Source organism: Dromiciops gliroides, chromosome 3, assembly GCF_019393635.1.
Source record: "Dromiciops gliroides isolate mDroGli1 chromosome 3, mDroGli1.pri, whole genome shotgun sequence".
NCBI classification, from domain to species: domain Eukaryota; kingdom Metazoa; phylum Chordata; class Mammalia; order Microbiotheria; family Microbiotheriidae; genus Dromiciops; species Dromiciops gliroides.
In genome coordinates, this window is record NC_057863.1 from 178,376,257 (window position 1) to 178,400,391 (window position 24,135).

The 24,135-nt window shown below is 38.4% G+C and overlaps 1 protein-coding gene and 1 pseudogene across 2 annotated transcripts in view; one reads left to right on the forward strand and one right to left on the reverse strand.

Annotated features, from left to right (window-relative positions):
• TFDP1 (transcription factor Dp-1) overlaps window positions 1-24,135 on the forward strand; it is a 143,426-nt gene that overhangs the window by 65,757 nt on the left and 53,534 nt on the right. The window lies entirely within an intron of this gene.
• On the reverse strand, window positions 8,680-9,018 carry LOC122750350 (annotated as a pseudogene).

Sequence of the window (24,135 nt, forward strand, 5' to 3'; positions counted from 1 at the left end):
TCCTGGCACATAGTGGGAGCTATAAATTATTTTTTCCTACAATCTTTCTAACACTGATGATTTCTGTTTTTTTATTATCTTTGTTTAATTTTATGGCTCCTTAGGTGTGTTTTAATTTGTATTTTTCATTTTAGTGATATGGAATATTTTTTATGTAGTTGTTGATACAGTATATTTCTTTTGAAAACTTTCCTATCCTTTGACTCCTTATTTTTTGGGGAATGGTTTTTTGATTACTGTCTGTATCACATTTTTATCACATTTGTAAATATTTTCCCTCAAATTTTAAAAACTTTTGCTTTCATTAATTTTTGAAAGATATTTGTTAAATCCAGAGAGTTGAATTGGGGATAACAGTGATTTTTTTTCATTAAGCAAAATGAGCATTTGCATATATGAAGTAGAAAGGAAAAGAAGAATTGTAGATGAAACTGAATTTCTTATTATGTATGACTTTGCTTTCCCTTTTAAATATATAAATTTAGCATGTAACTTTCAAAGTGGTCATGCTTGTCTGTGTTTCCTTCTGGCCTTCCTTCTATTCTCTTAGGTACATTTAAAAAAAATGCTTCAGTAACCTTTTTAAAAAAATGGCAACTCGGGGTGGCTAGGTGGCACAGTAGATAAAGCACCAGCCCTGGATTCAGGAGTACCTGAGTTCAAATCCGGCCTCAGACACTTGACACTTACTAGCTGTGTGACCCTGGCCAAGTCACTTAACCCCCATTGCCTAGCCAAAAAATAAAAGCTAAAATTAAAAAATGGCAACCCTCCCAAATTAAAAGAAAAAGAAAAATCAAAACACTTGATGAATCAAGATCTTTTCCTTGTTACTTGCTTCCTCTTGTAATTTTAACTACATTAGTTTTGCTTGTTTAAAAAACTTGAATTTTATGTAATCACAATTGCTCATTTTAGCTTTTTTTGATCTTTTCTATCACTTATTTGGTCATTAACTTTTCCTCTATCAGTGTGAAAAATATTTCTTTCCTTCTCTTTGTTTTTGATGTGACTCATATCTAAGACCTTTTCTTTATCTATTTGAAACATACTACAGTGTGTGGTATGAGGTGTTAGTCTAAACCTAATTTCTGCCAGATTTCTTTTCCAGTTTTCCCAGCATTTTTTGTGATGTCTCTTTCCTAGTAGTTAAAGTTTTTGTGGATTTATCAGATACCATGCTACTTTGTTCCTTTACTTCTATATTTTGTATACCTAATCTCTTCCACTGATTGATCTCTGTTTCTTAACCACCACTGCAAAGTGGTTTTCATGATCCTGTTTTGTACTTTTGAGATCCAGTCCTGTTAGTAGCAAATATGTAGAAGTAATAAGCCTTTTGTTTCTATAGATAATTTCATTATTTTTTCTAGCTCTTTAAGATAAACTTTTGGTAGTTTGATAATGCACTAAACAGGTAAAATAATTTAGGCACTATTGTCATTTTAAAAAATGATATTGGCCCTTTTCATCCATGAACAATTAATATTTTCCCAGAGGCAACAAGGTGATGTTTTGGATAAAGAAATGGGCCTAGAGCTAGGAAGACCTGAATGTAAATTCAGCCTTAGATACTTCCTTACTAGCTGTATGACCCTGGGAAAGTCACTTAACCTCTATTTGCCTTGGTTTCCCCAACTATAAAATGGGAGTGATATTATTAACACCTACCTCATTGTTGTGAGGATAGAATGAAATATTTGTAAAGCACTTAGCCCAGTACCTGGCCTTTACTAGGCTCTTACTAACTGCTTATAATCCACTTATCCTTTTCTAGTTATTTAGGTATACTTTACTTCTGTAAAGAGTGATTTGTAATTATATTCCTGTAGTTCTGTTATATTTGGTAAATGGTCTCCAAAATGGTTTATAAATTCTGTTTTTATTGGAATTCTCCATTTTTCCTCCTGCATTTCATTGATAATACGAAAAAATGCTTATGATTTATGTGAACTTATTTTATATTCCGCAACTTTGCTAAAGTTATTGTTTCAGTTAATTGTTAGTTAACTGTTTTCTAGGAAGACCATCATATTATCTCCAAAAAATAATGAAGGAAAAAATAGATTTTTTTTTTTGCATTTATATGGAGATAGCTGTTTTTACCTGACTATTTTCTGTCTCAGCATATGTATGGAATGTTAATTTTGTGATTACTTCCTGGATATGGTAGAACTTCATACCACAAGTTTCATTAGTTGCTAAAATGCCAATAATGTGGCGTGTCTGTTTTGAACATAATATAAAAATATCAAAAATATTTTCATGAGCCAAAAATTTCTGCCAAAAATTCTTAAAAGTTTTTAATGAACTTAAGACATAGCCTGACGTCGTAGCTATATAACAGTTTCTGAAGTCAGAAAACATACATTAGATACTCCAGTTTGTTATTCACTTTCACTTTTACCTTGGGCTAATCTCTTAACATCTGTGAGCCTCAGATAATCTGGGAAATTCTTGTCCTAGCTACCACATCACAGGATGGCTGTAAAGATCAAATGGGCTAAGTATGTGAAAGTACTTATCAGATTGATAGTGCTATATAGGTGTCATGTCATGATATGGGAACTCCCTTTTGCTATTACAGGAAATAAATTAATTTAGTAACTAAGCTTTAGAGAATTGCCTCATCCTTAGAATTTGTAGGCTGCCTCAGCCCAAGAGAAGGTAGTGTCTGAGGGTTGATTTGAACCCAGGTTTTTCTGACCCAGGGTCCAGGATTCCATCCTCTTATGGCCCTGCCTTAAATTAACAATAATGATAATCAATGGGTAATTTTCTTGCAGTACATTTTAATTTATTTTGTATTTTATTGTATCTTGTATTTGTTTTATATTTATATTTCCCAACTGTGTGTAAATTATTATTATTAATTTTTTTTTTGGCGAGGCAATTGGGGTTAAGTGACTTGCCCAGGGTCACACAGCTAGTAAGTGTCAAATGTCTGAAGCCGGATTTGAACTCAGGTACTCATGAATCCAGGGCCATTGCTCTATCCACTGCGCCACCTAGCTGCCCCCCTGTGTGTAAATTTTTAAAACATTTATTTAAAAATTTTTTTTTGAGTTCCAAATACTCTCCCTCCTTCCCACTCACCCTTGAGAAGGAAAACAATTTAATAACATTTATGTGAAGTCATGCAGAATATATTTCTATATTAACTATGTTGCACAAGAAAACAGACCAGAAAAAAGGAGAGAAACATAAAGAAAGTAATAAAAAAGTATGCTTCCATTCAGAGATGAACTGGTAATTTTCAAAAGATATTTTGTTGAAGAATAAAGAGAAGAAGAGAAGTTGAGTTAGGGGTGGGCTGGGAGGTTTTCAGGGCACAGTTTATCTTTAGTGTTTATTGTATATCTCATGTGAGATTCTTGAAATGAACACTGGTTTTTATTTTGCTGTGGACAACAAGGGCTCTCAACTGATTCTGGAGCCCATGGTACAGTCTCTTATGAAGGAAAATTAGCTACCTGTCTACTGTATCTTCTGGAAGTCTGGGGGAGTCTAGTATAATTCAGAAATGGATAGTGTTTTTAAAATTTTAGTTTTATTTTTATATCACCTTCATTTCTGAGTATATTCCCTCTCTCTTTCCTTGCCAGTGAGCCATCTGTTGCGAGAAAAGAAGCAAAAAGAGAACAGTTTAACATATATCCATCTTCTGTATCCTATATTAAAGATAGATATTTACTTTAAAGTAAGTTTCTTTGTGGTATTAAAGCTATTATTTTTGTGGCTCTAGGCCCTGCCAGAAGCTAAAAATATTCCACGCTTTTTGTACTTTCTACAGTCATATATGAAGATTCCTCCTTCTCTCTGTCAGGGTTGAGTGCAGTCATCTCTGAGCCTTCTTTAGGTGGCACAGTGGTAGATAGATGTGGTAAGAAAAAATGAAAGTTTTTTAACAGTTGGTTAGGATAACTGAAAGACGCCAGTTTTTAAGGACCACCCTTTCGGGGAGGAGACCAATGGCATGAGCTATGCACGCCAGTCCGCCTGCTGCGCACGTCAGACTGCCTGCTACGCACTCGACTTCTGGGGTGCGAGCTTAAAAGGCAAGGAGAGAACGGAAGTGGGGACTTTTTTTCCTGCTCTGCTGGTCTCCTGACTGCGCTGCACAGGCTGATGCTGACGAGAGTTCGACTGGGCCTGGCTCACGGTTAGCAGCAGCACGCGCTTGACACGGTCTCTCTCTCTCCCCAAAGGTGGCCTTCGGCTTTTGGTGAGTTTTATACGGAATATAGACTAAGCTTAGACTTAAGACGATTTGTATTGTATTTCTACTTTCCTATCCTTCTAATCAACATCACCTCGTGACTACCATACAATAAAAGCTCTAACTAGAAAACCAGAAGTTTCTTCCATTTACTAGTCTGGGAGATAAATTAAGGGAAAGGTTAAAGAGGGGAGATTTATGATCTAATATCCAATTTTAAATCTCACATAGAGCACTGGCCCTGGAGTCAAGAGGACCTGAATTCAAATCTCACCTAAGACACTTACTAGCTGGATGACCCTGGGCAAGTCACTTAACCCCAATTGCCTTAAACATCTGAGGCCATCCCTACTTGCCCACTGAACCCAGATGGCTCTGGAGGAGCGAGTGAGGTTGATGACCTTGCATAGCCCTCCTTCACTTAAATCTAATGCACTACAAGTCATGACATTACTCCGATGTCATGGTTCTCTTTGAGAATGAAGGACAAACAAGAACAATATAAATTCCCCTCAGTCTGCCTTTTGAATATGCTGAGTCCTCAAAACTCCATGCCTTTGTATCACCCCATTCCTAATTCCTGAAATGTCTTCCACCAATTTACTTTTTCTTTTTTGGTAGAGCAGTGAGGCTTAAGTGACTTACCCAGGGGGTCACACAGCTAGTAAGTGTCAAGTGTCTGAGGTCAGATTTGAACTCAGGTCCTCCTGAATCCAGGGCCACTGCGCCACCTAGCTGCCCCCACCAATTCACTGGTTTTTTGTTTTGTTTTGTTTGTTTGTTTGTTTGTTTTGCAAGGCAATGAGGGTTAAGTGACTTGCCCAAGGTCACACAGCTAGTAAGTCTCAAGTGTCTGAGGCCAGATTTGAACTCAGGTCCTCCTGAATCCAGGGCTGGTGCATTATCTACTGTGCCACCTAGCTGCCCTGTGGGGTTTTTTTTTTGTTGTTGTTGTTGTTTGGGGGGGGGCAATGGGGATTAAGTGACTTGCCCAGGGTCACGCGGCTAGTAAGTGTCAAGTGTCTGAGGCTGGATTTGAACTCAGGTTTTCCTGAATCCAGGACTGGTACTTTATCCACTGTGCCACGTAGCTGCCCCAAATGTCTTTTTTGTGTTTTGTTTTGTTTTGTTTTTGGTGAGGTAATGAGGGTTAAGTGACTTGCCCAAGGTCACACAGCTAGTAAGTCTCAAGTGTCTGAGGCCAGATTTGAACTCAGGTCCTCCTGAATCCAGGGCTGGTGCATTATCTACTGTGCCACCTAGCTGCCCTGTAGGGTTTTTTTGTTGTTGTTGTTGTTGTTTTGGGGGGGGGGGCGGGCAATGGGGATTAAGTGACTTGCCCAGGGTCACGCGGCTAGTAAGTGTCAAGTGTCTGAGGCTGGATTTGAACTCAGGTTTTCCTGAATCCAGGACTGGTACTTTATCCACTGTGCCACGTAGCTGCCCCAAATGTCTTTTTTGTGTTTTGTTTTGTTTTGTTTTTGGTGAGGTAATGAGGGTTAAGTGACTTGCCCAAGGTCACACAGCTAGTAAGTCTCAAGTGTCTGAGGCCAGATTTGAACTCAGGTCCTCCTGAATCCAGGGCTGGTACTTTATCTACTCTGCCACCTAGCTGCCCTGTGTTTTTTTTTTGTTGTTGTTATTGTTGTTGTTTGGGCGGGGGGATGGGGATTAAGTGACTTGCCCAGGGTCACAGGGCTAGTAAGTGTCAAGTGTCTGAGGCTGGATTTGAACTCAGGTCCTCCTGAATCCAGGGCTGGTGCTTTATCTACTGTGCCACCTAGCTGCCCTGTGTTTTTTGTTGTTGTTGTTTGGGTGGGGGCAATGGGGATTAAGTGACTTGCCCAGGGTCACACAGCTGGTAAGTGTTAAGTGTCTGAGGTCAGATTTGAACTTTTTACATGTAAAAAAATAATTTTCAACATTCGTTTTTTTTGTTTGTTTGGGTTGGTTTTTTTTTTTTGTTGTTTGTTTGTTTGTTTGTTTTAGTGAAGCAGTTGGGGTTAAGTGACTTGCCCAGGGTCACACAGCTAGTAAGTGTCAAATGTCTGAAGGCTGGGTTTGAACTCAGGGACTCCTGACTCCAGGGCCAGTGCTCTATCCACTGTGCCACCTAGCTGCTCCCAACATTCGTTTTTATAAGATTTTTAGTTCCAAAATTTCTCCCTCCCTCCCTTGCCTCCCCCACCCCCCCTAAGACAGCAAGCAATCTGATATAGGTTATATATGTACAATCACTTTAAACTTATTTCCACATTAGTCATGTTGTGAAAGAAGAGTCAGAAAAAAAAGGAAAAAACCTCAAGAAAGGAAAAAAACCCAAAACAAAAAGTAAAACTAGTATGGTTCAAACTGCTTTCAGATTCCACAGTTCTTTTAATGGATGTGGAGAGCATTTCCCATCAAGAGTCCTTTGGAGTTATCTTGCATCATTGTATAGCTGAGAAAAGCACAGTCCATGACAATTGATCATCACACAGTGTTGCTGCTTCTGTGTACAATGTTCCCCTGGTTCTGCTCACTTCACTCATTATCAGTCCACTTAAGTGTTTCTGGGTTTTTTCTTTTTCTTTCTTTCTTTTTTTTAAGTGAGGCAATTGGGGTTAAGTGACTTGCCCAGGGTCACACAGCTAGTAAGTGTCAAGTGTCTGAGGCTGGATTTGAACTCAGGTCCTCCTGAATCCAGGGCTGGTGCTCTATCCACTGCGCCACCTAGTTGCCCCTTCGGGTTTTTCTGAAATTTCTGGCTGGAACTTATTGTGGTAAGTGTTTGGAAATGATCTATTTTTTCTTACATTGCTTTCTAGCTTTCCTGGTGACGTTTAAAAATTATTTTCCTAGTTTTTACTTGCCACGTTAATCAAAGAATTATCATTTATATATATGCAATACACATATGCTTCTGATCATTGTAGTTGGTTTTTCTGGTTTTTCTCAGTTCTGTGTAATTTTGTTCTATATAATTGTGATAACTTCTTTGTCATTATTGTTCCAAAGTCTGGGAGGGCAAGTCATACCTCATGTGAACAGCTAATCCTTGTACATGTAATGAGGATCACAGGATTTACAGATGGAAGCAGTCTAAGAGATTATCTAGTGCAGCCCCTTCGTTTTTACAAAAGAGGGAATCTGGTCCTATAGAGATGAAATGACTTCTTTGAGGTTGAGGAGCAACACATCTGGTATTTGAACCCAGGTCTTCAGGCTCTCACCTTCTGCTTAAAAAAGAAAAGAAAAGAAACTCTTGATATTTTTTCCTTCTTATTTTTCTTAGCAAAAAATAAACCAAGGGGGCTGCTAGGTGGTGCAGTGGATAAAGCACCGGCCCTGGATTCAGGAGGACTTGAGTTCAAATCCAGCCTCAGACACTTGACACTTACTAGCTGTGTGACCCTGGCCAAGTCACTTAACCCTCATTTGCCCCCTCCCCTGCAAAAAAAACAAACAAAAACAACCAAAACAAAACCCTTTATTTTATCCATTCCATAAAGAAACCTTTTTATTGAAATTTGTAAACTAATTGCAGTTTTTACTGGTTTGATACATAGCCTTGAATTTCCCTCTGTCACTATTGAGTTTTTTTTCTGATTATTTAATCCTTTCTTTATTACTCTTAGTGTAATAGGGGACGTTAGAGCCCATCAAGACCAGGTTTTTCATTTTACCAATAAGGAAATGAGACTAAGGTGCTTTGCTCAAAGCAGATCATTAATATTTTTGTTGTTGTCACTTGTATAAATACTCTGGCTGCAGAAACTTAGACAAGAATTTGTTCTCATGTTTGCTTGCATACCTTTTACCCATCCCACTTTGGGATAGCTTTTATTGTTATAGGAAGTCTTTCCTTATATCAAGCCTAAATCTGTTTCTTTGGGACTTCCACCTATTGTTCTTAGTTTGGATCTGCAGGGCCAAATAGAGTAAATCTAATCTCTCTTCCAGATGACAGCCTTTCAGATACTTGAAGACCTCTATCATGTCGTCCCGTCCGTCCCCCACCCCCCGCAAGTCTTTCCTTCTTTTTTAAAGAGTTTTTTTTTCCCCAATGACGTGTAAAGATAAAGCATGTAAAAGTAAAACAGGGTAGCAAATGCAAAAAAATCCAAAATTGTTATCAGCATTTCTTTACGATGCTAACAGGAACAAGGAAGAAATGATCATGAGAAATTTCATTGAAAGTAAATGTTAAAATGCAGCAAATATCTAGGAGTTAACCTATCAAAACTCACATCAGATTTTTTTTTTAATATAACATTGATTTAATGTAAATGCAGTGCGTTTCAGGATATTGTGATGCAAAGTTTTGTAGTTCACATGTTCCTATGATAGTCATTTATTTGAATTAAATAAATTTGTAGCACACAGTTACAAATGGTTAGCTAACCTCATGCCTTGCACAACCATACTTATTAAAAAATATTTTGAGGACTGATGAGTATTGATAGATTCCTTTGACATTATTACTTCTTATTCCATTCTTCTTTCTCTTTTCTTTCTCGTATAACCTCCTTCAGATGTGGTTGAAGGTATAATTTACCCTCTTCTTCATATTTCGTCCACTGGTTTTTAGGCAAGATCTGCTGTCTCATGGACAGGTCCAGAGCTCTCTTGATACAAAACATTCGCTCATTATATAGATTCTCTGGAAGCCTCCTTATGACCTCTTTAACATCTTCATCTTCATAAAGTGTGTCATTATGCATTAAACCAAGTTTGTTGAATCCCGAGGAATTGTAATACCATTTTCGAAGACTTTGGAGCCATTATCTTGATGCTACAATAGGTACCCGCATAGCCATCTTGATCTGGAGACCACATCAGATTTACACAAATGCAACAGTGTTTTATAGTGGAAAGAGGTTCTAGTGTCAGGAGACTTGCATTCAAATTCTTTTTTTTTTTTTTTATGGTAGTATTTTATCTTATTTTCCAATTACACGTAAAGATTGTTTTCAACATTCATTTTTGTAAGATTTTGAATTTCAAGTTTTTCTCCCTCTCTTCCCTCCCCTCTCCCCAAGATGGCAAGCAATCAGGTATAGGTTATGTGTGTGTGTGTGTGTGTGTGTGTGTGTGTGTGTATACATACACATACACACAGTCATGTTATACATATTTCTATATTAGTCATGTTGTAAGAAAAGAATCAGAACAAAAGAAAAAAAAACCACAAGAAAGAAGAAACAACAACAAAAAACAAAAGTGAAAATAGTATTCTTCAGTCTTCATTCAAACTCCATAGTTCTTCCTCTGGATGTGGAGAGCATTTTCCATCATGAGGCTTTTGGCCTTGTCTTGAATCATCGTATTGCTGAGAAGAGCTAAGTTGGTCATCATACAATGTTGCTGTGTTTTTTGTTTTTGTTTTTGTTTGTTTGTTTGTTTTTTTTCGGGGCAGTGGGGGTTAAGTGATTTTCTCAGGGTCACACAGGTTAGTGTCAAGTGTCTGAGGCCGGATTTGAACTCAGGTACTCCTGAATCCAGGGCCGGTGCTTTATCCACTGCTCCACCTATCTGCCCCCTGTTGCTGTTATTTTGTACAGTGTTCTCTTGCTTCTGCTCATTTCACTCAGCATCAGTTAATGTAAGTCTTTCCAGGTTTTTCTGAAATCTGCCTGTTCGTTTCTTACAACACAATAGTATTCCATTACATTCATATACCACAGATTGTTTAGCTATTCCCCAATTGATGGGCATCCCCATAATTTCCAATTCTTTGCCACCACAAAAAGAGCAGCTATAAATATTTTTGCATATGTGGGTCTTTTCCCCTTTTTTTATGATCTCTTTGGGATACAGACCTAGTAGTGGTATTTCTGAGTCACAGTTTTAAAGCCCTTTGGGCATGGTTCCAAATCGCTCTCCAGAATTGTTGGATCAGTTCACAACTCCACTAACAATGCATTAGTGTTCCAATTTTCCACAACTTCAGAAATGCTGGCTGTAAAATTTGTTTCCCAGCTTTCTGCTTTCCTTCTAATCTTGGTTGCATTGGTTTTGTTTGTGCAAAACTTTTAAAATTTAATGTAATCAAAATGATCCATTTTGTATTTCATAATGTTCTCTATCTCATTTTTGGTCATAAATTCTTCCTTTCTCCATAGATCTGACAAGTAAACTATTTCTTCCTTTTCTAGTCTGCCTCTTGTATCACCCTTTATGTCTAGATCAGGTACCCATTTGGATTTTACTTTGGTATATGGTGTAAAATGTTGGTCTATGCCTACTTTTTGCCAGTTTTCCAGTTTTCCCAACAGTTTTTGTCATATAGTGAGTTCTTATCCCAGAAGCTGGAGTCTTTGGGTTTATCAAACAGGAGATTGCTATATTCATTTACTTCTGTGTTCTGTGTGCCTAACCTAGTCCACTGATCTACCATTTCTTAACCAATACCAAATAGGTTTTTTTTAAGTGAGGCAGTTGGGGTTAAGTGACTTGCCCAGGGTCACACAGTTAGTAAGTATTAAGTGTCTGAGGTCAGATTTGAACTCAGGTCCTCCTGACTCCAGGGCCGGTGCTCTATCCACCGCACCACCTAGCTACCCCAATACCAAATAGTTTTGATGGTTGCCAATTTATAATAAGAGTTTTAGATCTTGTACAACTAGGCCACCTGCCTTTACATTTTTTTTCATAAATTCCCTTGATATTCTTGACTTTTTGTTCTTCCAGATGAAGTTTATTATTATTTTTTTCTAGCTTTATGAAATAAATTTTTGGGGGTCTGATCGGTATGGCACTGAACAAGTAAATTAATTTAGGTAGAATTGTCATTTATTATATTAGCTCTGTCTACCCATGATCAATTGATACTTTTCCATTTGTTTAAGATCTGATTTTAGTTGTGTGAAAAGTGTTTTGTAATTGTGTTCATTGGGTTTACTTGGCAGATAGTCTTTCCTTATTAAGGTGAAACATTTCCAGTTCATTTAATTGATTTTTCACTTGATATGATCTTGAAGCCCTTACTCTCCTTGCTGGTTGCCTTCTTCTAGACAGTCTCCATCTTATCTTTGTCTTTCCTCAACTGTGGTTTCCACAATTGAAGAGGTAGGTGTGAAATAGGCCCATCTCTTATTTGTTTATGGACTCTGCCTCTCTCTCTGTTGTTTAAGATCACATTGTTTCTTGTTTGTCATATCACAGTGTAGAGTTGATTAGAGCTTGAATGGATCATTGAAATATTGATCCTGATAGTGTGGGCACATTTTCACCAACTCTTCTGTTGCCAGCATAAGTTGTTCTCTGGGTTCCTCAGTTGAAATGAGACCCGTGGTGAGTTTCTCTCTGCCTATTGGGGAAGGACATTAGAAACTTCTTTCATATTTTCCCCTAGTCATTACAACTGACAATTTTCAGTCATGAAAGGGGAATTTTTTTTTTGCCTTTTAAATAGGCTTTTAATTTTTACTTAAGGTTTCAAGAAGCAACATCATACAATGGAAGAAGTACTTTTGACTCTGGAGTCAACCGACCTGGTTCAACTTTTGCCCCTCACTGTTGTTGTTGAGTTGTTTTCAGTTGTGTCTGACTCTTTTGTGACCCCATTTGGGGTTTTCTTGGCAAAAACACTGGAATAGTTTTGCCATTTCCTTCTCCAGGTCATTTTACAGATGAAGAAACTGAGGGAAATAGGGTTAAGTGACTTCCTTGGAGTCACACGGTTAATGTCTGAGGCTGGATTTGAACTCGGGAGTCTTGTCTCTCCCCTGGGCACACTCTCCATTATGCCACCTAACTGCCCATCCTAACTCTTAGAACCAGCCTAGCCATAGGGCATATTGCTTAAATTCTGTGGGTTTCATTTTCCTTATCCGAAAAATGAGAGGATTGGACAGACTTGATGGTCTCTGAGATCTCCAACTATGATCCTGTAATCTCACTAGATGGTCCTAACTGGGAATGGGGACTCTGGTGATTTTTTGTTCTTTACAATTTTATTCTGCCCTGCCCTGTGCTTCCAGGCTTTTTGGTAGCTTTGGTCTGCTACCAGATGTGTAATTGAGTAGCCTAAACATAAACCATGTTCAGAAGTTCCCAGAGTTATCTGGATGGAGATAAAATAAGCTACAGAGGTTATTAAGTATTAAGAAAATCCCCACGGTACGAACCTGACCTATTGTTTTAGAGGAAAGGCTCTGACAAAGGGTTACATTAGTGTTTTGTTTGTTGTTGTTGTTGTTGTTTTTGTTTTTGTTTTTTGTTTTTTTTTTGGTGGGACAGTGGGGGTTGTGACTTGCCCAAGGTCACACAGCTAATAAGTGTCAAGTGTCTAAGGCCGGATTTGAACCCAGGTACTCCTGAATCCAGGGCCAGTGCTAGCTGCCCCCTTGGTTTTTTAATCATGAATGGAAGTTGTATTTTATTGAAGACTAGGTCGCATCTGGTGAGACGGTCATGCTATTTTTTCTTGTTGATATTGTTTCTCTTGAATTCCTTATAGAAACCCTACTTGGTCAGCATGAAAATTATTTTGAAATGAGTTGCAGTACTTTATTGGATATCATTTTCTTTAGTATTTTAGTCTGGCCAGGGTCAAACACCTACTATGGGTCAGTCAAAGGCAGGGCTTGAACTCACATCTTTCTGGCTTTGGCTCTCCCCATAATTTCCAATTCTTTGCCACCACAAAAAGAGCAGCTATAAATATTTTTGCATATGTGGGTCTTTTCCAGGCTTTTAAAAATCTAAACCGTATTTACTTATTAAACACCTATTATAAGCTCATATTTGCCCCCACAAGAAAAATTGGGCAGCCTCTCATCTTTAAATGTAGAGGGCATCCATGCAGTATATTCAGTACATCTAGTTTGACTTCTACTATTTTAGACACACCTACATCTGGGTAGTAACTATGTAACCCTGGGCAAGTCACTTAACACTTATGTGCCTCAGTTTCCCTCATGAAAATGAAAGTAATCAGGCACCGACCTTACAGTGTTATTGCGAAGAACAAATAAGACCCAGTATGTCAAGGAAGGGGTTTAGAAATATTAAAGCACTATATAAGTGTTATAATAGTAATAACGATAATTATTACTATTCCCACTCAATCATCCTCTAAGGGTACCACCTCTTACCAAGGGCTTTGACCATGAATGTGCTTTTGCCTTAAAAGTCTTCTGACTGAGGGGCAGCTAGGTGTCTCAGTGGATAGAGCACCAGTCCTGGATTCAGGAGGACTTGAGTTCAAATCCAGCCTCAGACACTTAACAATTACTAGCTGTGTGACCCTAGGCAAGTCACTTAAACACAATTGCCTCACCTCCCCCACCAAAAAAAAAAAGTCTTCTGACTGAGCTTTCTAAATTTATCAATTCAGCCAGCTGTTAGTGGACACCTACTAATTTCCAGGCACCGCCCTAAGTCCCTGTGATAAAGGACAAAACAAAACCATTCCCTGCCCATAAGGAGCTTCTGTTTGACCAAGGGCAAAATAGTAGCAAGTAATTCTTTGCTTCTTTAATTTCTTATTCATTGTTTCTTTTTACAAAAAAATTATTTATCATTTCTTAACAATGAAATAATGTTCTTTTGTATTCTTGTGCAGCAGCTTGTTTAGTCATTCCCTAATAGGGAGACCAGAATCTTTCCAAACCAAGAGGCTGCGGTAAAGATCCTGGCCTAAATGGGAACTTGATTTTTTTGTCCTGGACCTCTTAGGGGTATGTGGCGAGCAGTGACCACTCTTGGCTGTGGATCTGTTCTTTAATCTCATTGTCCTCGAGAAGCTGGAGAATCCAAAGGTTTTCTGCCAGCCTTTTTGCTTTCTCTTTCAGTAGGAAGGCCAACTTTCATTTTGTACACCTCTTAAAAACTTTTTATTGATATTGGTGTTATATTGCCTTCATTTTCCAGTCTGTCACTCCTCCCCACCATGAGAGCAAGCGCTTATAAAAAAGAGTAAAAAAAGAAGCCAGCCCACGCATCCATCAGGTCTGACAGTATATGCAGTTCTGCCTTCATAGTCCCCCACCTCTGCAGAAGGAAGGGGGGGGGGCGTTGCTTTCTCATTCTCCTGCGCCAGGCTTGATGATGATGACGATGACACAATGCTCAGTTTCCATTTTTGTTGTAGTAATTTTGCCTATTGTTTTCCTGGTTCTGCTCACTTTGACACTGTGTATTTGGAAGTGTTTGTGTGTGTGCCCGTCTCCCCCTTCTTTCCTCCTTCCTTCCTACTCTGCCCTACCTTCCTCCTTCTCACTGGCTTCCTCTCCCTGCCTTTTGCCCTCTCACTATCTCTCCACACACAAAATGTGTGTGTGTGTGTGTGTGTGTGTGTATGTGTACATATATAGTTGTGCGTGTATAGATATATCTATAAAACTAGATATATAATCTCATGCCTCCCTGTAATTCTTTACAGTTACCATTTTCCAACTGTGTAGTAATATTCTGTTACATTCGTGGACCACGATTTATTTAGCTTAATTGATGATCATTTACTTTATTCCTGCTTTTTGTAGTACAAAAAGTACTGCTAGAAATATTTTTGGTATATCTGGGTCCTTTCTATCTTTAACCCCATGCCTATCAGTAGCATGTCTAAGATAAAGGGTCTTGGACATTTTAGTCCCTTCTTAGCCTATCATAGCCCAGTAGATACGGAGAGCCGAAGCCAGAAAGATGTGAGTTCAGGCCCTGCCTTTGACTGACCCATAGTAGGTGTTTGACCCTGGCCAAGTTACTTTTTTTTTGCCAAGTTACTTATTATACTTACTCGGTGAGGTAGACAACTAGGTTGCAGATCAAGTGCCAATATGCATTTTTAGAGTTTCCTAACCTGGGAATTACTTATGTTAAGCTTGGTGATCAACCACTCTGATCAATTCATTCCTTCCCTGACCAGTGTGCTTTTCCATACCCTCTTTCCAATTCTAGAGCCGTAATCAGATCACTGTTGCCATTACTACTGGAAAGAATATATCAGTCTACATCCCTGTGGTTGCACTCTCTATCACTATATTCTTTTAAATCAAATATACTTCCTTGCTACCAGCTCCCATTTAGATAGTCACCCTCTATGCAAATGAAAGGATTTTGAGGGTAGGAACTATTAATACTTTTTTCTAAAAATCCCTCATCTTTTATCCACATTACTTAGCACAGTCCTTGATGAATTGAAAGTGCTTCATAAAATATATTTTCATTCATTCGTAATTCCAGTTTCTTATTAATATTCATTGGACCAATTCTCAGCTTCACTGCTAATCAACTAGCATTCCATACTTTTCTGTAGCTCCTCCAGTATTGATTATTTCTATTTTTGGAAGTTTTTGATAATTTGCTGGGTATAAGGTAGTTCTTTGGAACAATGTTTTATGATCAATTCTTTTCATCACTCCCCTCTCCCCATTAACTACTTTCCTGCTATCTTAGTTATATTGATTTTTGTTGATACAAAAGCTTTTAGATTACCTCTAATTGATATGATTTTTTTCTTAAATGATTGCATTTATCTTGTTAGTTAATAACTCATCCTCCTGTCCCTAACAGAAATGGTTATGATATGATTGTTCTCAAAATTTAAAATTTTTTAATGGTGTGACATTTAATATTCAGGTTACATTATTTTGACCTTACTGTGGTATGTGATATAACATATCCATCTAAACTTACTTTCTGTTAAGCTGCCTTTACAGTTTTCCCAGAAGTTCCTATCAAGTAGACAGTTCTTCCTCAAGTAATTTATATTCTTGGGGGCTTCTCATGCACTGGGTTGTTGGGTTCAGTTGTTTCTGATCCATCTTTTCCTACTGTCTTCTACTGATAAACTACTTTTTTTTTTCCCTTGGTGAGACAAAAGGGGGTTAAGTGACTTGCCTAGGGTCACACAGCTAGTAAGTGTTAAGTGTCTGAGGCTGGATTTGAACTCAGGTCCTCCTGACTCCAGGGCCGGTGCTCTATCCACTGTACCACCTAGCAGCCCGAAACTTTTCTTTTTTAACCATGTATATCTGTTTTTGAATTTATTTGCATTGTTAGAATTAGAAATAGCTCTGCCTTAGTGCCTAGACAGCTCATACTAGGTACTGAAATGCTTATTGATTGGTTAGTCTCTAGGTTATTAGAATGTTCTTCCATACTTGCTAAAGCTGTGACCGTGTAATTAGAATCAGTAGGGACCTTAGTCATCATGTCCAGTCTGTCTCTCCCCAAACTGACTTTAGAGCACACCTAAATGGTCATCTCCCCAAATAGAGTAATCTATCATCTATAGGTGTATCTTTTTTCTTACAAATATTTCATTTTTCCAATTACATGTAAAAAGTTTTTAACATTTGTTTTTAAAAATTTTTAGTTCCAAGTTACCTCATTCCTCTCTCCACTCTTTGAGAAGGCAAGTAATTTGATATAGGTTATACATAAGTAGTTAGGCAAAGCATATTTCCATATGTCATATTAGAAAACACAGGGCAAAAAATCCCCCAAGAAAAATAAAGTTTAGAAAGTGCTTTGATCTGCATTCAGACTCCATCAGTTTTTTGAACTCTGGAGGTGTATTGTGTTTTTCATCATGAGTCCTTTGTTTTAGATCCAAGTTTCTAAAACTGGGTCATGACTCCATATGGGGTCGTGTAACTGAGTGTGGGGGTCACGAAAAATTTGGCAATAGTGAAAGGCTATGTATACCTATTTTATATGCCTTTATACCTGGGGTCAAGTAAAAATTTCTTGGGCATAAAGAGGTTGTGAGTGGGAAAATTTTAAGAAGCCCTGTTTTAGATCACCGTGTTGTTGACAATAGGTAAGCCATTCATAGTTGGTCATCATTATGTTGCTTCTATCACTGTGTATAGTGTTCTGCTGATTTCACTTTGTATCAGTTCATGTAAGTCTTCCCTGGTTTTTCAGAAAGCATCCTACTCATTTCTTAGAGCACAATAGTACTCCATCACAATCATATACCACAACTTGCTTGGCCGTTCCCCAATTGATGAGCAGCCTCTCAATTTCCACCCTTTACACTTTGGATATAATTCTAAGTATGAACTCTAAATCTGCCTCCTTGCCAACTTCTATCCATTACTCTTAGTTCTACCCTCTGTGGCCAAACAGAGCAGGTCTGATTCTAACTTAACCCCTGCCTACTCTATGTTCAGGTACTATGCTAAATGCTGCAGATATAAACAAGAAAAAGAAAGACAGACCTTGCCCTCAAGGATCTTACAATTTAATGGGGGAAGATAGCACACAAAAGGAAGCTGGAAATTAGAGGGAGGAGAGGATACACCAATGAGGTACATGGTGCTGGGATACCCTGTTTTGTGGAGTTCTGTGAAATCAGACAGAGCAGTGGATGCAGAGTAGAGTGAGCTGGAGTTCAATTTCTACCCCCTCTAAAGGAAGGCTTTTGGAGGAGCTTGGTACTCCACCCTCCAGCCATCCAGTGGTGTTGAGATTAGAGTTGATGAACTTAACCTGGGAGGGCATCTAGTTCCAGGCAGAGCTGCAGGTTGAGAGTCTGATCTAGGTGCCATCTCCATTCCTTCTTCTTCTTCTTCTTCTTCCCCCGCCCCCCCTTTTTTTTTTGGGTGAGGCAATTGGGGTTAAGCGACTTGCCCAGGGTCACACAGCTAGTAAGTGTTAAGTGTCTGAGGCCGGATTTGAACTCAGGTACTCCTGACTCCAGGGCCAGTGCTTTATCCACTGTGCCACCTACCTGTTGCCCCCCCACCCCCACTCCCCCAATTCCTTCTTAAAAGACATCAGTCGCTGTCTATTTCTCTCATTTAATATCTCAGTGTCTGGTATGTGCAGGAGAGGATGATCTGAGATAGATTTTAGATAGTCCCTTCTTTCATGGAGCTTATTTTCTGATGGGGATAAGAGTGGGGGGCAGGGTAACACTAATTCAGATAAGGTTGATTGGGGGGGCGGGGCAGTGAGGGTTAAGTGACTTGCCCAGAGTCATACAGCTAGTAAGTGTCAAGTATCTGAGGGCAGATTTGAACTCAGGTCCTTCTGAATCCAGGGCCAGTGCTTTATCCACTGTGCCACTTAGCTGCCCCCTCAGATGAGGTTAAAGAATATCACATGGTAACTACATGAGAGTTACTGACCAAATTGCTATAGGAGAACTGAGGCGGGAGGTTGATGGTAAGCTTTCTGAAGACAGAGCCTGCTTTTTATTTTGTCTTTTTTTTTTTTTTTTTGGTTTTCTCAACAAACATTTATTTTCCATTTACATGTAAGGGTAGTTTTCAACATTCATTTTCATAAGATTTAGAGTTCCAAATTTTTCTCCCTTCCTTTCCTCCCCCCTCCACAAGATCACAATCAGGTTATATCTGTACAATCCACAATTGTTCTTTTTATCAGTTCTTTCTATAGCAGTGCATAGTATGCTTCCTCATTAGTTCCTTGGGATTGTCCTGGATCATTGTACTGCTGGGAGTAGCTAAGTCATTCACAATTACTCATTGAACAGTACTGCTGTCACTACACAATGTCCTCTCAGCTCTGCCCACTTCACCATACATTCATTAGTCTTTCAAGGTTTTTTGGGGATCATCCTGTTTGTCATTTCCTGTAGCACAAGACCATTCCACTACAATCATGTACCACCGCTTTTTCCATCATTCCTCAATTGATGGACATTCCCTTGATTCTCAATTCTTAGCCTCCACCAAGAGTTGCTATATTTTTTTGTATAATTTTCTCCCCTTTTCTCTTTTTCATGATTACTATTGTTAACTATTTCCCTTCCATCCTATTCCCTTCCCCATGATATTTATTGTATTATCCATCTTCTTTCATCCTATCACTCTTCAAAAGGGATTTGCTTCTATCTGTCCCCTCCCCCACTCTGCCCTTTCTTCTTTTGCCCCTCTCTATCCCCATCACCTCCTATTTTCCTGCAGGGTTATAGACATTACTCCACCCAATTGAGTGTGTCTATTAGTCCCTCCTTGAAGCAGCTCTGATGAGTTTCAGATCTTTGAGCCTTTTTTCTGATGAGTGTAAAATTCATTTACTGCCCTACTCCTCTCCCATCTCTTCCCCCACTCCATAAGCCTTTTCCTGTTACTTTCATGTAGGATTTCACTTCTGCCCTTCCCCCTCCCCCAGTGCATTCCCTTCACCCCTCAATTTAACCCTAAGGATGTTATCATCTAGCTAAGCGACACAGTGGACAAATCATCACCCCTGGACCCAGGGAGATCCCAGCCAAAACCTGGCCTCAGACACAAGACAGTCGCCCACTGTATGACCCCAGGTTTGTTCCCCAGCTCCAAATTTTTTTTATGGTTCTCTGGGGTCTTGTATTTGAAAGTCAAATTTGCCATTCAGTTCAGGTTGTTAAGGGTTAAAATTCTAGCTAAACTGTCTAAAATATCTAATGAGTGGTCGCCAATAAATTATAAGCTTCAGCAAGAGTTAGACTTTTAAGCATTTATTAAGGAGAATAAGAATTTGGTAAAGAGAGAGAGAAAGGCCTAGATTTCTATCTATTAAAGGGAGAGCACATTTTTAGCTCCCTTCTCCGCCAGCGTCCTCAGGAAAGAGCCCCAGAGTCAGCGCCAGTCTCTTCCTTCCTCCTCCCACTAGTCCGCGTCACTTCCTCCCGCCAAAGAAAAGGCTCCTGGTCTTGCCCTCAAAGACCTTCGCTTCATGGGCAGAACTCTTCTACAATAAGTATCCAGCAGGTGGCATCATTCCAATCGTTACAGTCCCCCCTGTTGTTCCTCAAGAAACAAAATGTTTCCTTGACGGAACAGTAAAAACAATATAATAACTATTGCTAACTAATAATATGTGAACAACAATATAGAAAAGGAAGAGAGGAAAGTTTTGTCCAGAGGGGCGATTTTTTGTCCTCATGAACCGACGCTTTGACATTGGTCTTGCAAAGGTAGGGCCTCTGCAGAAAATACATATTACAGATGGTGTATATTATAACAGAAAAAGAAAAGAGAAAAAAAAAAACAAAAAACTGTTCATTTAAAGTCTCTGAAAGTCTTTTCTCAGATGTCCTCTAGGTGTAGTCGTGGAATGGAAGTCTTTTCAGGGGTTGATGTGTGGATACTGGTAATCAGCCAGGAAATTTCCTACAAAATTGAGCTTAACACAACTTTAAAATAGCTTTGTCAATAATCAAATCAAACAATGAAAGTTCTCAAAAACATGTCTAAGGGAATACAGAATCTTAGTTGTTAACATGTGAAACATACAATAAAACAAAAATTGAACCATTCTTTAAAATTATATTATTATTATAGTCCCCCCTTATGGAGAGTAATTGAGAAGACAATTGCTGCGATATTAATTTTTAAAAATAATTTTTATCTTTGTTTCATCACTTTTTGCATCATCTGCCTAATTATCCTCATGCCATTATGAGAAATTAGAAAATCTAATATAATTGGTAACAGGTGTCAAGGCCAAAATCAACACTGTTATTTATCATGACACCTGAGATAATTATGGGGGTTACCATAAAAGAACAGAGAAATGATGGGATATGAGCATTCCCACACTTGAGCAATATGTACTGTCCATGCAGTATGCCAGGCTTAAAATAGGTGGATGGAATATATGTCCATGCCACCGAACATATTGGAGGAAACTGAGTCAGACTTAATCAGATGCATGGGATTGAGATGTCCATGGCATCAGGCATATAGGAGGGAGCATAGAAGCCAGGTGTAGAAGTGAGATGGGTGGGATCAATATTTCCAGCCATCTGTACAATATTGTGGGGAAAAATAAAATAAAATATTAAACCAAGAGAATCCAACCTCAACATTAGTCAAAAGCCGTTCCCTCGGCCATACCTTGACTTCATGCATGTCTCCCCTCATGTGACAGTTCAGTGTCTGCTCTTGCATGTATTCCTCTTGTGATTGGATGGCATCTTGGCCGACTGGCATCTGATAACTCAGAATAAAGGCAATTAGTGTCTTAAATGATAAGTTCCCATAATCCAAGTCTCATATGGATTTAAAAATTGAGGATAATAAATGATTGCAAAAAATGTGAATACATCTTGACTTGACACATCTTGACTTGACACAATATATATTTATGCAACAATTTTAAATAATACCCCCTTTTTTTTACTTAGTATACAATCACTTTTTTGAAAAATCATAACATTTAAATATAAGTTAAATCACAACACAATCTCAAAGAAAACTTCTTTTTTGAAAAAAGAAAACTTTTACAAATGTTCCCTTCTTTTTTTTTTTTTTTTTTTTTGGAATATGCTTATCAAAAATAATACTTCTAGAATCAATTTACACTTGCCATGGCAACCAATTTGCCAGGGAAATGCTTTAAAGAGTTTGATCAAATAATCAGTTGAGAAAAAATAACAAAAACAAACAACTCAGAATATGGGAGCACAATACTCCTAGAATTAACATTGTATAATAAAATCAAAACCATCTTGCAATGTTTCAAAATTAGATAGACAAATGAATAGAAGAAAATACACATGGAACAATAAAAGACAGTGAAATTCAAACTAAGGAAATCTAAATGAATATGAACTTAATATTAATAAGAGTATTATAAAATATAAACTTGATCACATGACTATTAAAAGCTTTTACAAATATTCTCCTTGTTTTAAAAACTAAGTATAAGACACAATCTCAAAAGCATTGAAAATCTCTATGAAAATAGACCCATACCATTAATTTCAAAATGTATATGTAATAGCATAGAAATCCTATGTAACCTCTGAACTGACATTAATACTCTGAGTGAATTCAGAACACTTTTGATTCTGATATCTAAAATCCCCAATACTCATATCAATACCTTGCTGCTTACTTCTACATTTCTGTAAAATATATACCCTTCCATGGCAAAAGAAGCAGAGTCTTGAACTATGTTGATGATTGTCATTCTTATTCAGCTTAAGTTTTTCTTCTTTAACCCCTCTATATTGTCTGTCAGTCTTTTCACCATACAAATGCTTTATAAGATTACTAATTAAAGACAAAAGCAGGTTAGCAAAATTATGAACAAAACAAGAATATCTGGAATTTAAAGGGTTTTCTAAAGTTGTCTCAGAAGCACAGCCAGGCCGGGGAAGGGCTGAGCCTGAAGCTGCAAATGTAGTTAGAGAAAGTTGCGCATGAGCATTAGATCTCTGGACTTCCCGGGCAGGGGAAGCAATGGGCTTGGCCATGGGAGGAGTAGAGGGTGGAGTCTGGAGAGGAGGGGAGGGACCAGCGCAATTTGAATCAGACTTGATTTTGAACTCAGGCCTGGATTCCTCTTCCCCCACTTTGCCTCCAGGTGCTAGGGGATTAAAAGCTTCTAGAGGGTGGGTCATTGCCTCCAGGCATGCAAAATTAGAGCAACAATTAGTGTTAGAACTGGGAAAAGCTGTGGGAATCTCTTCAGGTTTCTCTGAAAAAGCATGGTTGGGAGAGGGAGAGATATTTCCTGGTGTGAGTAAGTTGCTGGCTCTTCTAACAAAAATAAAAAGAAAAATAGAAAATCCACAAAAACAAAGCATTAACATGATCTTATCTCCCATTTGTCTGGTTAAACAGACTAAAATAAAAAATAGGATAATTAGGGAGTTTAAAAGGTCCATTCGAAAAAATTTAAAGGAAAACACAGCCAGTACACCAGTACTTAGCAGTTAAAGGGAGAGGGAGGGGAAATTTCTTACCCAACCAGAAGATCAGAAGAAGACTGAGGTTTAGCTTTCCTCTTCATGGTCAGCCATCTGTTAAGGGTTAAAATTCTAGCTAGTCTGTCTAAAATATCTAATGAGTGGTCGCCAATAAATTATAAGCTTCAGCAAGAGTTAGACTTTTAAGCATTTATTAAGGAGAATAAGAATTTGGTAAAGAGAGAGAGAAAGGCCTAGATTTCTATCTATTAAAGGGAGAGCACATTTTTAGCTCCCTTCTCCGCCAGTGTCCTCAGGAAAGAGCCCCAGAGTCAGCGCCAGTCTCTTCCTTCCTCCTCCCACTAGTCCGCGTCACTTCCTCCCGCCAAAGAAAAGGCTCCTGGTCTTGCCCTCAAAGACCTTCGCTTCATGGGCAGAACTCTTCTACAGTAAGTATCCAGCAGGTGGCATCATTCCAATTGTTACAAGGTCTTTTCATCACGAATATCTGAAAGTCTTTTTCATTAAAGTCCCATTTTTTCCCCTGAAAGATAATGCTGAGTTTTGCTGGGTAGGTGATTCTTGATTATAATCCCATTTCCTTTGCCCTTTGGAATATCATATTCCATGCCCTCCGGTCCTTTAATGTAGAAGCTGCTAGATCTTGTGCTATCCTGACTTGGGCTCCACAGTACTTGAATTCTTTCTTTTGGGCAGCTTGCAATATTTTCTCCTTGACCTGAGAGCTCTGGAATTTGGCTGTAATATTCCTAGGAGTTTTCTTTTTGGGATCTCTTTCTGAAGGTGATCGGTGGATTCTTTCAATTTCTATTTTAGCTTCTTCTTCTAGAATTTCAGGGCAATTTTCCCTGAGAATATCTTGGAAGATGGTGTCTAAGCTCTTTCCTTGACCATGGTTTTCAGGTAGACCAATAATTTTCAAATTCTCTCTCCTAGACCTATTTTCCAGGTCAGCAGTTTTTCCCAGAAGATATTTCACATAGCCCTCTATTTTTTTATTCATTTGGATTTGCTTTATTGTGTCTTGGTTTCTCATCAAGTCACTGGCTTCCATTTGTTCAATCCTCATTCTTAGGCAATTGTTTTCATCAGAGAGCTTTTGTACCTCCTTTTCCATTTGACTTTTCAAGCTATTGACTTTTTTCCTCATGTCCTTCCTGCATCTCCCTCATTTCTCTTTCCATTTTTTCCTCTACCTCTCTAACTTTATCTTCAAAGTCCTTTTTGAGCACCTCTATGGCCTGAGACCAATTCATATTTTTCTTGGAAGCTTTAGATATAGGGGCCCTGATGTTGACATTTTCCTCTGAGGGTG